Consider the following 13,174-nt stretch of genomic DNA (forward strand, 5'->3'; position numbering starts at 1 on the left):
GATATCGAAATTTGGTTTGGAGTTAGGTGATACTTGGACACTTCCCACACGTCAGCCTAATCTCCGTTACTTCAATAAAGGGTGGTAAAAAAATAGTTTTTTCGTTTGCTTGAAAAAGTTGCTGAAATTTGATTATTTTGAATGGAACACCCTGTATATTATTGAAAATTCGGAAAGCTGCTGAAATTTGCTTTCTTTCTATGTATATCATACCTATACCCAACTAGTCAAGTTTCGGATTTATGAACATTTATTTGTGAAAATGTCCCTTCAGAATGGTATTTCCATTCGGTATTTGGTAAGCAGGCCATGATTACTATTTGACAGTAGCGTTGTGACATTCTCCTAATAATATCGACATTTTCGTCACTTCAGAAGTTGCAAATACCTTCAAAACGATGGAACAAAACTATTCAAACGAAGTTCTTATGAATTTGTTTATTATTTTTGGACAGTGTGACAAAATTATCAGCAGAACATGTAGAAAGTTCAATCAAATGTATCCGAATCTACGTTTTGTCTGCAACAGCAGCAGACTTTATCAAAGGCTATGCGGAAATGGTCGAACTGCGATAGACAAACTGAGAAGAGTTCTTGATATGTTCGTATTTATAATGGGACTGCAAGTCAGACGTCGGCTTGAGTTTCTACCTGTCCGGCCTGATTCGCATGATTTTAAGCATCTGAGCATCTTCTCGTGGTTCCGATGTAGAAAGAACTACCAGATATTCAGTATACTCCTGGGACTTGATTCTCTACATTACTGCCATAGGACCTGAACTTGTTTTTCTATATTTTGCACAGAGATAAGGGAACGTCTTTGGAATCCATGGTAAAAATAAATACTTGCCTATATCCATGTGATTTGAAATATTCTTAACACGTTCAACGCCATGTGTATCTTTTTCGATACACACTGTCCTATCCAATGTGTATCGAAAAAGATACACGACGTTCATCTCGTTCAATGCGTTGTGTGTCGTCAACTCGCACACTTGCCGTGTGTTTAATAGGACGAAAATGAAGTTTTGGCCTACACGGAAGTTTGTGTATGCCTGGGTTGGGATATGGATGTTTATATTTTGAAATATCATAAAAATTATATGGTGGTAGAATAAAACAATGTATTCTCTAAAAAATTGTAATGAAAAAACTTATGAAACTGAACAGCATGGTGAATAAACATTAGTGAGTATTATTGAAACATTTACGGCACAAAAATGTTCCGCAAACAGAACATTTTGTTATAACTTGCGAGGCTATAACAAGTTTTCCGTCAATCTCTTTCCCCTTTCTGCCATATTTTCTGTAGCATTCCGCACATAGTCCACGTACATTCTTCCCCTCCACTTCATTATTTATAAGATAGTGTTTCCCCTTCGTTTTCTTGGATTCAGCTTCCGTCGTAGTACATCGTTCGAGCATTCCTGTGATCACTTGCTCTCTGAATTCTGTTATAGTCAATTTTTTATTAGTAGTTGTTTCATTGTACAAAAAATGGGCATTTACTAAACTAGTTCCCCATATGATCTCAATAGCGAGCTTACGATACCATTTAGTGCAGCGACGCAAAGCTGATCCATACGTTGCCATTTGGTCGCTGAGGTCAATGGATGATTTGCCGCTATTGTATTCTGTAATACATATTGGTTTCATTATGGGTGTATTTGTTCTAGTTGTGCTGGTCACAGTTCTGAGGGCTGACGTTTTAGTTGAAAGCATTCTCACATCGCGCTTATCTCGCCATTTTAGGACAACAATACCACCATCCTTTGTTTGACTTGCAGACATTTCGCCTCTTTTCAGTTTAGCTCCCATAATATTATTTGGCAAATATTTTCTGTTTGCCCTGAGCGTACCCACTAGATGAGTCTTCCTTCGTCTCAAACGATATGCAAGCGGTATGCTTGTGTAAAAGTTATCCGTATACATTGTTCTGCCTTCGTCCAAAAGACCCTCTGCCAGAGACATCACGGTTTTCTCAGAAACCTCACATTCTGGTGTTCTAGATTTACCACAATAAACTATTAGATTCCAGGTATACCCCTTATCAGTGCAAAGCTTGTAGATTTTGATACCATATTTGGCAGCTTTATTAGGTATATACTGCCGGAATATCAATCTTCCTCGCCAAGGTATCAAAGATTCGTCTACGCAAATGTCTTTACCAGGTGTATAAGATTTTTTATAATTTTCAACGAAGTTATTCAACAATTCTCTGACTTTACATAGTCTGTCACTGGGATCAGTAGTGGTATTATCAGAAAAGTGTAGAAACTTCAAAATCAACTCGAATCGATTCCTAGCCATTACAGTTCGTGCTAATGGAATACCGTAAAGTTTGTGCACTCGCCAGTAATCTCTTATCGCTGGTAATTTTACTAAACCCATCCAACCAATTAGGGCTAAGAATTGAGTGATTTCATTCATAGTTACTGGAATCCACGAGTGAGTTCTTGACTGAACTGGAGTGTCGTTCATCATAAGCTGTTGAGTAGCATACAAATTGGTTTGATCTGTAATGAGTACCAAAATATCATGTGTCAAGAATAAATCGAAATAGTCAATAGGATTCGCCTGGGCTAGGATTCCAGAATAAATATCTTTCATTCCCGTGAATGGCGCGGTATACTCAATAGTGGGCGGATCTTCATGAGTAGGCATTTCCCATTCTATATCGTTCAATTTTTGGTTTAGCCATGCAGATTCAGTTACTCCAGAAGAAGTGATACCTGACGTACTTGGTATTTCACCATCAGGCTTCGAAATCGATGATAATAGTGGAGTGTCATGTGATTCTCTCAGTCTATCCTCAGAAAATATAGATGTTCGTCTTTGTTTAGGTGGTGGATTCCAAGGTTCCCCGCCACTTTCACTGTCACTTGATGTACCTCCATTATCATAATCTTCATTGACAGGATCAAAATCCGGATCGTGAATGGAGTCGTCACTATCAAAGTCCATGTTCTTTATTTTAGATTACTTAGTATTTTGCACACAAGAAATATTCACAAACTATATTCAATAAGTAATCTGAAACAAAGAAACAGAATTCAGGAAAAACAAAATTCTTGTTTTTCCCCAATTCAATACAATGAATTTTCGAATTCAATTTTTTTCTCTTCTTTTTCTTGTTTATTCTGCTCGCCAATCTGAAAAGAAAGAGAAAAACATGAAATGATGAAATAAATTGATGTGTATCTTCTTCGATACACATGGCCCATGAATTACGTAACGATTGAAAACTATTTCAAGGGCCACGTGTATCGAAAATGATACACATTCCAAAACGTACGAAAGAATGAAAGGAAAATTTCGAAAATGATTTTTCCATACTCAGAATAACACCAGAGCTCCAAATAAAGTAAAAATAAAAAATAATGAAAAATCGTGGAATCTGATGTAGTACCTTGGCGCTGAACGTGTTAAGGGTTTTACCACAGAAAGCATATTATTGTGGTTAACAGTTGCGAAGAATATACTATCCTATGTCGTTTTTTGTATTTCTCTTGGGTTTTGTAGAAATTTTGCGCGACGAGAAGAGTATTGCATTTCTGGTGATTCGGAAAAGATTGTTTTGGATTTATTATACGCCAGAGGTTCGAACTTCAGTGAGTATGTACTTCTGAAATATAAAAATTATCTTTGTGAAAAAAACAAATCTTGACCTGAACTGTATTAGTATTTTCAGGTATTGCTTGCTACCGAAATACTAAACAAAATTTTCCAAAATTGCCTGGAATGAAATCGTGATTTTTTTTGGAATCAAAAAGATTAAACGAACAAATTCCGGACATTCCTTCATCTTTCTTTAATATATTCAACATAGAAGTCCAAGATTCCCAGTAATTTGATTGGTAGACTTTCAAATTCCAGCCATCTATTTTGAGAGATGTGTAAATTTTTGCTCAATTCCATTTGCATTTGAGAATTTCATCTAGTATTTGTATGGGAATAGGTGTGTGGGGAACATAAAACCCTGTGATAATATTCACATGATACCAATAATAAGGTCATTTTAGAGATCAATCACGATTTCAACATGGACTACAATGTATGTAATATATACAGAAAATAAAGGAAAAAATTTAAACCTGCTGAAATCTCTGGAAATCAATAAACGCGAACATTCAAAGTTTTCTTTCAAGCGTTATTCGCTTACCATTGTTTGACCTGTTTTCATAAAATGTCAATAATCAACATATTGATAAGTTACTTGTTTTTCTAGAAGTAATATGGTACTTTCATTGGTTTTTGAAAATCTACCCGCTTTACTAGAATTAATCATGTATCCAATTCAGTTTTGCAATTACCTACTGTTATACAAAATACATTATAGAATAGTTTGCCTACCATTTCAACTGATGTACCATGTAGCGGAACACGTCCTAAAAATAGAGAGCTTGAGTATCACAATAAAACATCGAACACAGATATTCTTCCAATAATTCAAGTAGAGTCGTACCGAGCAGGTACTAAAAAGGCGGACGTCCGATTTCCATTATAAATACAGTTTCCGTATCGCAGCTGGGTAGATCACTTCAAGCATTGCCTCATCGCCTTTGACAATGTCTGCCGCAGTTGCAGACGAAATGACCAGCCAAAAAAACTTCATACCACTGCTGAGAAATCCGAAAGCATCAATTGATTTGCTAGACACCGGCTTTAAATTGTTCATCATTTAGAAACCAGTCTCGATAACTCAAAAACTTGGTGTTCCAGTACTGAATCAATTCTTTCACCATTTCCTCCGTACTCCACTGGAAAATAATCCTTATCAACAGCTTCATATAAAGACTCAATCCCATTGAAATGTACTCTTACCCTATCTCTTATTTTTTTGGACATGAAACTCTTGAATATATTCAAAACGATTCCAATGAAAACCGGAGCATTGATGAATTCGAGCTGTTTTGGTCTACAATGGTAGTTCTGCCAGCTGAACACGGCCTTTTTTATCATTCCTGGTGTCATCTGCTTGCCATGATTCGAATTGATCCCTGCCATATCGAAAATCGAAACCACTCCATAAATTTGAGCTCAAGAGACATTTTCCATTGAGGCAACGTCCAACTTCATATTTCCGGCCTTGAAAACGTCATCCTGTTTATGCAGTAATGGATTGTGTGCCGCTACTCTAATAATTACAACTAACATATTTTTATGGGTCTTTCGCAAGGGTACAAATATTCCCAATTTGATCAGCTCTTGCATTATATCTAGCTTGGGATCTCTATTTTCGAACCATTCTGGAATATCCCTTCGCATTGTATAGTAGCTTTTCAACTTCTTCTTTGTTTTTTCCAAATCGAATTTGCAGCCACGCAGAAACGGAAGTCATCTTCCAGTCGGGCATGTAAATTTTGATTTCCCTCTTGTAACCATGTTTTGATTTCTGAGAGACATTGCTCTCTCATTATTTTCGTTTCGTTCAGGTTCTCTTCTGCAAACTTTTTGTCACCTTCAGACAGATCAAACATGTTTGGAAATGAACCAATAATTCAACGGTGATAAAGCACCTTCTTTCAATGAGCCAACAAACTCTACTAAAATTTAAAATAAAATAAATATACAACCGAACATTTCATCTTATCAAAATCCATAAAAATTATTTTGGGTAATAAAAATTAATTGGGTAACAGTGATATTGCTTCTTAGTAACCAATCCCAAATGAATATCACATTGAAAAATGTTGATTAATTTTGAATCCAATTTTTTTTTCAACAATGTAGAAAACTTCGAAGAAGTATGAACGCAAAATAATTTGTCATTTATTCGGTAAAATATCTGAAATCATTTCGGTATTATGATTTGATTATATAAGTTATAATTGGATTTTCCAACTTCATATTAAACTTCCTCAAACGAGGTATCTCTGTATCTGTATAGCAGGGAGGGTGAGTGTAAGCCCACAGCACATAGGCCACATGTGACCCATTGTACATCCTCCCATCCTGTCTTTTCCAGGAAGGCAATGCGATTACCTTTACTCCTGTCGTGTCCTTTAACCCACCTCAGGATAATGTTAATATCTACCGAGGCTTTGGCTAAATCTTGGTGACACTCTAGTACCAGTCCTGAGGTTATACATTGTCTGTTCAAGGCTAATAGAGCTTGTCTACTGTCAGTGACGATTGTTATGTTTTTGCCAGAAATTCCTTTCCTGGTTCTTTTGTGGCGATTGAGATACCAGCCAGTTCTGTTTGGACCACGCTGGTATTTCTTCCCATTCCCCACTAAATTCTTAGGCTTAGTGAGGTATTACACGAACGCCATTTTTATGGGAGTTAGCTAGTCACTTCGAGGGCATTGAAATATTCATAACTGAATAAAACCAGCTCCAACACATTGTTTTAGTAAAATATAATAATTACTGAATAATTACTAAATTGAACATACCATACTAACTATTATTTTCATTTTGAATATGCTCTTTATTTAGAATTTTATTCATATCATTCAATCTGGGATTCTACGTGCTTTCGTCTGAGGGGTGCAAAAGATCCATTGCCCGCCTTGGATTCACACCTGGTGCCATTTTATAAATAATAATTGACATGTGTACTTCGGTATTTTCTCTGAGAATTGTCAGTAATGCAGAAGATGAATTCATTTTTTTTAAATCAGATTCAAGGGGTTTACCAGAAGTACCAGTGAAATTAATACGCATGGTACACATAGTAAGCTAAGCTAAGAAATTTTTTGCCCACAAGAAATTTAAAATTTTTTTAGAATGTTCTCCTCATCAAAATTTGACAGGTTTTGAAACATTTTTTGGTTGTTCCATAAGTTTTGGTTTGCGGATAAGTGGGGTTTCCCAAACTACTGATTCAAGTAATATCCAAATTTATAAGAGTCATACAAAATCTTTTGTCAAAATCTACCCCCCGTATTTGAGATGTTGAAACTTTTACAAGATTTTCACCTTCACACCAATTGATGGCATAGAGCTGAAAATCATTTTTTACTTTAGGACTACAAAAATGTAATAGCATCAATGGATGCTATTAACGTTTTAGTAAGCTTGTAAATGCATTTTCAACATTTTTTAAATTTAAAATAAAGGGATTCATTTCATCAGATACATTTTACTGAAACGCACTGTATTGAATAGTGAAAAAAACCTTTATTGAGCAAATAAGTATCTCGAAAGGTACCCCGACGAAATAATAGTAACAAATGATGAGAATAATGAAAAAAGGTTCAACAATATCCATTGGATATACAGTGTGACCCATTTAAGATGGAAGCACCCTCATAAAACTTACATTTTTCAACCGATTGGAATGTTTTTTTTTGTTAGGTAGATATTCAAAAAGTCTATTAGGACACCAAATATCATGAATAAATCTCAATTTCCAGGGCCAACTAATCTTATTTTTCAAGGTCAAAAATCTAAAAAAATTACTAGCGATTTTTTTAGAAAAACTCTGACTACACCACTGGATTTGTGACATTTTCAAATGGGTAACATGTAAATTACGTTGAAATGCGTCAATCAATAAAAAAGTTATAAAGGAATGAAATTTGAAAAATATGCCGTTTAATCAACCCACCAATTCATGTTCAGGAATTTTATGAAAATTCTGAATACACCACTGGATTCAGGATGTCTTGAAATATCACTGGTCACAGTTTCATCGAAATCTGTTCAGTAATAAAAAAGTTATAAGGGAATGAAATTTGAAAAATATGTTGTAAAATGAAATTTTAACAACGTTCTCACTACACCACACCACAATTATTGAAAAAATTATTGGGGTGATTATTGCAATGTCGTACAATTATAACATCTGAAAATCATGATGGTAAAAATAGTCTATAGGTATTTCTCGAAGTGGAGTGGATACATAAACAAGTACAATCAGGAGAGAACTCCTGGTTAATCTTCATGAAAACAATTTCAACAATATAAGACAAGTCTAATGTACTCCCAATTTTAACTGCCTGTTATTCAGAATGCATTAATGAAATAAACAAGTTAGCTGTGACTTACAGTTTCTCATCTATTTATTTGCGCATGAATTGTCATTTTGTTACGCACCATTAGTGAACTGAATAATTTGTGTTTCAAAATAAAAACAGATAATGGCTCAATTGTCAATTCAAGAAAAAATCGAAATTATACGTCTTTCCGGTGATGATTACCGGAGTGAAAGAGAAGTAACTACAATATTCAATGAAAGACACCCAAATCGTCCAGCCATAAGTAACAGCACGGTACATAAAATAAACCAAGTTTTCAATCGGACTGGAGCAGTAACCAGAACAATATACGAAGAAGGAACGAAAATAACCAGACTATATTAGATTACTTCAGAAATAATCCAAATAGTAGTTTGAGGGATGCCAGCTTAGATTTAAACTTACCTAGGGAGAATGTTAGGCGATGTCTGAAGAAAAATAAATTGAGGCCATTTAAACCAAAGTTTTTACATACTCTGGAACTAGGTGATCAAGAAAAACGATTGGAATTCTGCTTATGGGCCCAGGGCGAGTATCTTAATGACAGGCAATTTTTAAAAAAAATTTTATTTAGTGATGAAGCTAGTTTCACAACAAATGGAGTGGTTTCATCACAAAATATTCGCTATTGGGCCACTGAAAATCCTAACTGGGTGATAAACTGTAAAAGGCAGTATTCAGAAAAAGTGAACGTTTAATGTGGAATACTGAATGAAAGGATAATTGGACCATTCTTTTTCGACGGCAACATGAATGGCGCAATTTTCCTACAATTTTTAAGGAATGAATTTTCGGACGCAATAGATGAACTTCCCCTTGCAGAAACAAGAAATTTATATTTTCAGTTAGATGGTTGTTCCATACATAATGCGGGAATTGTGAAGAGTTGGCTGAATCAAAATTACCCTAATCGTTGGATAGGAAGGGGGAGTACATTCATTGGATGGCCACCAAGATCGCCTGACCTTACTTCACTCGATTTTTTCCTTTGGGGTTATGTTACACAAAAGGTTTACAAATCACGACCAAGGAATGGAGTGGAACTGTGCACCAGAATTCAGCAAGCTTGCGATGCAATTACTCCACAACAATTGAGGAATACTTTAAAAAATATTCGTAAGCGATATGATAAATGCATTGAATTGGATGGAAGTTTGGTGGAGGCCACCAGAATATGAATTGCACTCGTTTATTTTTCAATTCGGTATCTTCTTGGTTTCTATTTTTACATTGATTGTGAATAAAAGATTGTTTTCCGCTAGTTTGTAGCAATTAGAAAAATGTACTTACAGTTAGTTTTTTGTAGATTCATTTGAAATTATTGACACTAAAGTTTGTTGTGATAAACTGATTGATTGATATGGTTCGACATACATTATGAAAGGAAATTGATTCTCCCATAAACGTTTCACGAATTTTATTTGAATAAATAATATTTTGTTGAATATTGCCCCTAATCCAGTGGTGTAGTAAGAACGTTGCTAAAATTCCATTGAACAACATATTTTTCAAATTTTATTCCTTTATAACTTTTTTATTACCGAACAGATTTCGATGAAACTGTGATCAGTAATATTTCAAGACATCCTGAATCCAGTGGAGTATACAGAATTTTCATAAAATTCCTGAACATGAATTGGTGGGTTGATTAAACGGCATATTTTTCAAATTTCATTCCTTTATAACTTTTTTATTGATTGACGCATTTCAACGTAATTTACATGTTACCCATTTGAAAATGCCACAAATCCAGTGGTGTAGTCAGAGTTTTTCTAAAAAAGTCGCTAGTAATTTTTTTAGATTTTTGACCTTGAAAAATAAGATTAGTTGGCCCTGGAAATTGAGATTTATTCATGATATTTGGTGTCCTAATAGACTTTTTGAATATCTACCTAACAAAAAAAAATCATTCCAATCGGTTAAAAAAAGTAAGTTTTATAAGGGTGCTTCCATCTTAAATGGGTCACACTGTATGTGATGATTGTCAGACTAAGGATCGTGTATGGAGCAATTGCTTGGTGGTTGAAAGCTTTACAGAGAGAGAGAGAGAGAGTGTGAGGCTAAATGGGCAACAGACTTGTGACTATCACCAGTTGCACAAAACAGGCTTATACGCAAACTATTCATTAGCTGACACTAAAAGTCACAGCATTCTGAGAATTACCTCCGACCTAATTCCTCCAACTAGTAACAGAATCCTGCTTTATATACTCCTATGCCTGAAAGCAGATAGCCGTTAATTATATACAGCCACAGATTAGTGAGAGATTGGCAAGAACCAACCTCACACATATATCAATAAAAATATTTAGCACAGCCAAGTGGCTTTGGATGCAACAGGGAACTTGCAGATTTTTTTTTCATTGTAAATGTGTTCTGCTATGATAACTATTAACTACTGCAAAATATGAGCAGTGAAATATCAATAGTCAGTTTATAAAATATATAAAAAGTTTCTTGCGTTGAACAACCAATTCAAACAAGCGGTTAACGGCGCGAACTGTCATGACGTCACACTGTATCAATCCGGGCGCAGGCATATGGCGCAGGTTGTGACTGCCATACAAATCTACTTATTTAAGCAGCTGCAGCGAAACGCTTTTGTGTCGAATTTGATGAGGTCCTGTTTTTTTAAAAGATTGGTATTATTGAGTTGTATAGTTTCGTGACTTGTGTTTAACCTTGATTCAGCTTTGTTTGTGTATATTACTGGAGTTTTTATTTCCAACACCAAGCCGTTATTTTAACACCTCGACACGTGTTTCGATCACCAAGTGATCATCTTCAAGAGGAAGATCAAACTAATCTTACTCACAAAGCTATCCCTATTTATACTATAGATGGCTAAAATTTACTTTATGGGATACTCACGGATTTTCCCGATTTTTTCTAGGATGATACTACATGATGGTAGGAATTTAGAACACTTTTAATTTTTTGTCGGACTCAATTAGTTTTCGAGATATAGCCTGTCAAAGTTTGTATGACGTCATATTTTACCTTTTTTAAAGCAATAAACGATTGCAATTTACATATTTTTTTATTTAACACAACTTTTTCCATATCATCGCACCTTTTTCTATCCCTTTTCAATCACTTATTGCTGAGTTTCCTGAAATTAGCATGAAATTTCATAATTAGTCAGGTGCACACAAATCACTTTTTATAAATTGTATCAAGTTTCACTATTCGAAAATACGTTCCTTTTAGAATTCGGAGGTCAGGTTAGATGTTGAGGGAAGATAGTTTTTACAAAAGTAAATATTCGAAAATGCGTTCCTTTTAGAGTTTGGAAGTCAGGTTAGATGTTGAGGATACATAGTTTTTTTTAAATTCTAAAGGTTAGACTGAGTTAGGTAAGGTCAGGTTAGGTTAGGTTGAGTTAGCGAGAAACCGTTAGCCGTTAGTGGCTGCTATTTCCTGTATTGTACGTTTTTCTTTTGTAAACCTCTCATATGTTAGAGTAAAAGTCATAAGACGATACACTAAAAAATTCAACCCAGCACGTTTGTGCTGTCCTGCTGTGCAGTGATGTGAACTGTCAGGAATATACCTGTACATGCTCGTTTCTTTTATAAATACATTGTATTATAACCCCCCATATTGGCTCCTCTCCTCATTACCAAAACGTCAAAAAATGAAAATTGTTCTTTATTTTATAACTCATACGTGAATTTTATTGATGGAAATCTATTATTTAAAAAGGAAACAAAGTCCTCAATATTCGATTTTTTGTTATCGAATATCGCGAAAATATCATCCACATACCTTATTCCATATCCTAGGAAAGTACTTTGACTTTTCTTTGGTTTCCATAATCTGCTCATGAACAGGTTTGACAGGCGGGGGGGAGGGGCAAGAGGTTACACATAGCCCTTCCCTCCCGTTGTTCATAAAAGCAACCTTCTACCTGGAACCGGTTTTGTTTCATATACAAATGAGTGAGAGAAACGAATTCATCAATCTCCTCATTATTGAAATTATTTTTCTCTAGTAATTCCTTGAGGTATTGTAAGGTTTGTGGAATTGGGACGCTAGGAAATAAGGAACTAACATCAAAAGAAACCAAAATCTCACCTTCTTGCAGAACGATGTATGTTGTATGAACTCTAAAGAGTTTTTTATAATAAAACCTGGTTCCACAATAGACAAGTCTTCAAATTCCCTAGTGAACCACTTTGCTATTTGGTAGGTAGGAGAGATCCAATAGCTGACACGATGGGGCGCATTGATTTTCCCAGTTTATGGATTTTTGTGAGGCAATATAGTTTTGACATCGTTGGGTTGGAAACTTGTAAGGTCAGTTTCAGTTGGGGGGTTAGTATGTTGTCGCTTTTCTTGAGGACGTCTTTTACTTCGGCAATCATCTTTGATAAAGGGTTCTTGGATAATTTCGCATACGGTCTGTTAGTAATGTTTGTGTGTTCTGTTGAATTCATAAATCTAACAAGGACTTTCAATTTCAAACACAAACAATATTACAAATATTGCATTGTGCCTTTGTGCACAAAACTTCCATTAAATCACCCAATAAAATATTTATAAGAGTACCTAAAGATGATCGTAATCGTCGAACAAAATAGTTAAAGACATGCAGAAGGAATAAAAATGATACTTCACATAACAACAAAGCTCTTCATGTATGTGAAGACCAGTTTAATATTACTATACCAGTTTACATATTACTATACATCTGATTTGTGAGATAATTGCGTTCAGGCTACGTATATCGGTAAATTGGAAACTTAAATAACTTCGAACCAGCAAACGCAAACAGTTCAACATAAATAGAATGTCGACTGCCGAAATACAGTATGACGTCGCATCCAATGGCTGGGCGTTTTTGGTCACGTGATGAATATTATTTAAAATTTCGTTTTTTTTGTAATATATGCTTTATTACAATGACATCTTTTGATTCTCAATGTAATTTTCGTGATTGACTTTTTATGCAAGTTCCCTATTGACTCTCATCGAGCAAGTTGGTAGTAAACAGACAGTAAACAGTAAAAAGACTCTCTTCGATAAGTCTCAACAAATCGTCTTTGACAAAATGGTTGAGACTCTTCCTATCATAATTCCAATAAATTCATTTTATCAATATGTAACTAACGAAAGAACCATGAGAACTGACACACGCCCCTCAGCGCCCTTTCCCGGCAATAATTTTCGTGAATACTCTCATTGTCACATCACGTTGTCCAACAT

At 35.0% G+C, this 13,174-nt stretch overlaps 1 pseudogene; it reads right to left on the minus strand.

The window, feature by feature from the left end:
* Positions 1-4,652: 4,652 nt before the first annotated feature.
* On the minus strand, positions 4,653-13,172 carry LOC141481580 (retinol-binding protein pinta-like; annotated as a pseudogene).
* Positions 13,173-13,174: the final 2 nt, after the last annotated feature.

The sequence above is a fragment of the Leptinotarsa decemlineata genome, unplaced genomic scaffold (genome assembly GCF_025532065.1).
Source record: "Leptinotarsa decemlineata unplaced genomic scaffold, Ldec_3_MD MMD2_tig00000218_RagTag_RagTag, whole genome shotgun sequence".
Lineage (NCBI taxonomy): Eukaryota > Metazoa > Arthropoda > Insecta > Coleoptera > Chrysomelidae > Leptinotarsa > Leptinotarsa decemlineata.